This window comes from Dasypus novemcinctus, chromosome X, assembly GCF_030445035.2.
Source record: "Dasypus novemcinctus isolate mDasNov1 chromosome X, mDasNov1.1.hap2, whole genome shotgun sequence".
Lineage (NCBI taxonomy): Eukaryota > Metazoa > Chordata > Mammalia > Cingulata > Dasypodidae > Dasypus > Dasypus novemcinctus.
Genome location: NC_080704.1, coordinates 169854151 through 169858744, shown reverse-complemented (window position 1 = coordinate 169858744; position 4594 = coordinate 169854151). Strand labels below are relative to the sequence as shown.

The following is a 4594-nucleotide window of genomic DNA, read 5'->3' as shown; positions in this document are numbered from 1 at the left end:
GGTGGTGCTTCAGAGGTAATCACCGGACATTGTAAATCCTCACAGGGCCTACATGATGGAATAGAGGAGAGTATGGGCCATGATGTGAACCAATGTATATGAGGTGCAGAGGTGCCCAAAGATGTACTTACCAAATCCAATGGATGTGTCATGATGATGGGAACAAGTGTTGTTGGGGGGGGGGAGAGGGGGGGTGGGGGGGTGGGGTTGAATGGGACCTCACATATATATTTTTAATGTAATATTATTACAAAGTCAATAAAAAATAAAAAAATTAAAAAAAAAAAAAGATGGATCAAAGGCCTAAATATAAGAGCCAAGACCATAAAGATGTAGGAAAGCATCTACAAGACCATGTAGTAGGAAATGGATTCATGACCTTCACACCCAAAGCATGAGCAGTGAAAGAAACAATAGATAAATGGGACCTCCTCAAAATTAAAATCTTGTACACTTCAAAGTAGTTCATCAAGAAAGTGAAAAGAGGGAAGCAGACTTGGCCCAATGGATAGGGCATCCACCTACCAAATGGGAGGTCCATGGTTCAAACCCCCAGGCCCCCTTGACCCATGTGGAGCTGGCCCATGCACTTTGCTGATGTGCACAAGAGTGCCGTGACACGCAGGGGTATCCCCCACGTGGGGGAGCTCCACATGCAAGGATTGCACCCCGTAGAGAGAGCTACCTAGCATGAAGAAAGTGCAGTCTGCCCAAGAATGGTGCCGCACACACGGAGAGCTAACACAACAAGATGATACAACAAAAAGAAACACAGGTTCCTGGTGCTGCTGATAAGGATAGAAGTGGTCACAAAAAAAAAAAAAAAGAAAGTGAAAAGACAACCTACCCAATGGGAGAAACAAACAACCCATTTTAAAAATGGGCAATGTGAGAAAGGAGTGCTGTGCCACACAGGCATGTTCCCCATGTAGGGGTGCCCTAAGTGCAAGGAGAGCACCCCACAAGGAGAGCCACCCCGCATGAAAAAAGTGCAGCAAGCCCAGGAGTGGCAACAAACACATGGAGAGCTGATGCAGCAAGATGACACAACAAAAAAAGGTGACACTGTTTCCCAGTGCTACATGACAAGAATGCAAGAGGGCACAGAAGAGCACACAGTGAATGGACACAGAGAGCGGACAACGAGGGGGGGGAGGGAGAGAAATAAATAAAAAATAAATCTTTGATTTAAAAAAAAATGGGCAAGAAACTTGAACAGATGCTTCTCCAAAGAAGAAATGCAAATGATTAAAAAGTACACAAAATATGCTCAACATCACTAGCTATTAGGGAAATGCAAATCAAGACTACAATGAGATACCATCTTACACCCATTAGACTGTTGGCTTTTGAAAAATCAGAGGAGTACCAGTGTTGGAGAGGATGTGTAGGAATGGGAACCCTCATCCACTGCTGGTGGGAATATAGAAGGATGCAGCCATTGTGGAGGACACTTTGACAGTTCCTCAAAAAACTAGCTGTAGATTTGCCATATGACCCAGCGATCTGACTGCTGGGTATATATTACAGAAGAAATAAAATCAAGGGCATTAACCAATATACACATGTTCATAGCAGCATTATTCAGCATTATTCAGAAGTGTGTGGTCTAAAATGTAAATCATAATGTAACCAAAAATTTATGAAAGTGTACAGTCTAAAATGTAAACCTTAATGTAAACCATAATGACACCATGGTTGGTAGCTATGTTTCAATATTTGTACATTACTTGTAGGAAATGTAATATCCACATGTAAAAAGATCATTGGTGGGGAGGGGGAGGGGGAGGGGAGAGAATGTTATGTATATGCGAGCCCCCGTATTCTATATGTAACTTTACTATGACCTAAAACTTTTTTGAAGACATAATAAAAAAAGATGTAAGACATTTAGGAAGAAATGGAAGAGATTGCCTTGCCACTGTACATTCAGGGCAACACCTATTACAGTGATGAAAGGCAAAACACTAAAATAAATGTTTATGATATTTTTCACTTTTTTAATACCCCAATTTATTTTTTATTTTAGTTTTTATAAATTGCTATATATTTTATTTCTAGTCTTTAATCCTATCATTACTATTTCATTTTCTTATTAATTGGATTTGGCAATATATTAGGATTTATTTTTGAAGAAATTTTGGATCATAGAGGGCTTCAACTATGGCAGGAGAGGAACATTGGTGTGGGGTGTCATTGATGAGGAATGCATGGGTGAGAGGGAGTTTTCCATGGCATGCATATCTAATATATAGATATGTTTGGATATTTGTTGGGTATTGACATAGTGGGTAGAGATTCACATGACAACTGAGGGAGTGCTGAGTTCCCATCCTGGGGAGCACTGTCACATTCCCTAATAGAACACCAAGAATACCGCAAGTGCAAGGGCAAAGAACAGTGAAGAATGATGGTTCAATGATGGTCCATTGATACCGATGACTATGTTTATGAGCCTGTGTGCTTAAAATTCCAAATAGGCCTAGGGCTGCAGGGTGCCTAAGAGTTACCTACTGAAAGCCTCTATGTTGCTTAACTGTAGCTACTCTCTAAGCCGAACTCCGGATATAAATGCAATACATTCCCCTCAGTGTGGGACATGGCTCCAGGGGATGACCCTCTCTGGAACCAAGGGATTACAACCAAGCACCAGCTGGTATATAAAACTAGAAAAAGGTCCTCGCTTCGGCAGCACATATACTAAAATTGGAATGATACAGAGAAGATTAGCATGGCCCCTGTGCATGGATGACATGCAAATTCATGAAGCGTTCCATATTTTTTGGCCAAATAAAGTTGAAATTGTACTGCCAATAAAAAAAAAGATCTTGAATAAAAGGGGAAAATGAAAAAGACAAATGAGTTTATATGGCTAAGAGACTTCAAAATGAGTGGGGAGGTCATCAGAATGGAGGTGTTTACACATATCTCAGCAGGAACACAGGACAGCCAAAGTAGATACAACCCCAGATACTGGTGCTCCTGAGGGCTACAGAGACACCCAGCTCCTACAGTCATGGCAGATAGCTCTGGAGTTCAGTGCCTCACCATTGGACCCTACTTAGGAATTTGTGCTCCAGAGTGTGATGGAGTTGGATTCAGATAACTTCTCTACACATGCCTCTTCTGTCAGTTTTACTGAACCTGTGGTTGGTGCTGGGGTTGGTATATGCCCAGGAGACTTGGATCCCTGGACAGTCCATGTGCTAGCTGGGCCCTGACCATCAGCAGAGTTGCAATACCTACTCTCCAATTTGCTGGATTTACCCAGATCAGCTAATAAAGAGGTGCGGATGGACAAACACTACACCAAGGAACTGAGAGAGTCTAAAACTGCAAGTAGGAGAATCCCATCCATCAGTCATGTGGGATCTAAGCACCCTCTCAATTTAGAGATGGAGTAAGCATCAGCATCCCAGGATCCTCAGAATGGAGAAAATATATGGATTAGAGTGGACTTACTTTTATTCTACTATAGAATTATTGTTACTCTAGCAATGCAAGAAAGTATATCATTGATGTGGAGACAGTGGGCATGGGGGTTCCTGAAGGCTGGGAGAGGGGAAAGAGTTGTGATATGTGGGCATTTTGGGGACTTGTGCTTGTCCTGAATAATATTGCAGGGACAGATGCAGGACGTTATATAGCTACCATAATCCACTGTAGCAGTTTGATATAGTTATGAATTAAAAAAATAGATACTGGATTATGTTTATAATCTGGTCTATTATTGGGCATGATTGAGTTATGATGAGAGCTTTGATTGGGCCATGTCATTAGGGCCTTGAGTTCTCACCCCTTGGTGGGTGGGGTCTCACAAATAAAAGGCATGTCAAAGGACAGACTTGGAGTTTTAATGCAAGTCTTATTGTTGTTGGAGTTTTGATGCTGGATTTCGATGCTGAAGCCTTAGGCTGTAGCCCTGGGAAGTAAGCTCACAGAGGAAACAGAAGCCAGCCCCAGGAAGAGAGGAACCCTGAGCCCAGAAAGAAGCAAGTCCTAGGAAGAAAGGAACCTTGAACCCAGAGAGAAGCAAGACCCTGGAAGGAAGGAACCCAAGAAGCCTGAACCTTAGCAGATATCAGCAGCCATCTTGCTCCAACCCTGAAAATAGATTTTGGTGAGGGAAATAACTTATGCTTTATGGCCTGGTATCTGTAAGCTCCTTCCCCCAAAATACCCTTTATAAAAACCAACCAATTTCTGGTATTTGCATCAGCACCCCTTTGGCTAACTAATACAGAATTTGATACTGAAAGCAGAGTAGTGGTTTTGTAATTACCAAAGTGATGAAATGGTTTTATAAATGGGTAAGGGGTATTTTTTGGAGCAATTGTGAGATGCTTGGAAGAAAAGACCTACAGTGCTTTGAAGAGACTGTTGATCACAATATGGATGATAAAGATATTTTTTATGATGGCTTAGAAGTAAAAGATTAAACTATTATTGGAAACTGGAGGAAAGGTGATCCATGTTTTACAGTTGCAGAGAACTTAGCAAGATTAACTCCTGGTGTTTTATGGAAGGCAGAATTTGAAATGGTGAACCTGGGCATTTAGCTGAAGAAATTTTCCAAAGTAAATCCAGAGGATGT

The 4594-nt window shown here is 41.5% G+C and overlaps 1 non-coding gene across 1 annotated transcript; it reads left to right on the top strand.

The window, feature by feature from the left end:
- The first annotated feature begins 2676 nt into the window (after positions 1-2676).
- On the top strand, positions 2677-2783 carry LOC111763244 (U6 spliceosomal RNA). The gene has a single exon (XR_002796144.1). It is a non-coding gene; the product is annotated as a U6 spliceosomal RNA (small nuclear RNA).
- The last annotated feature ends 1811 nt before the right edge of the window (positions 2784-4594 follow it).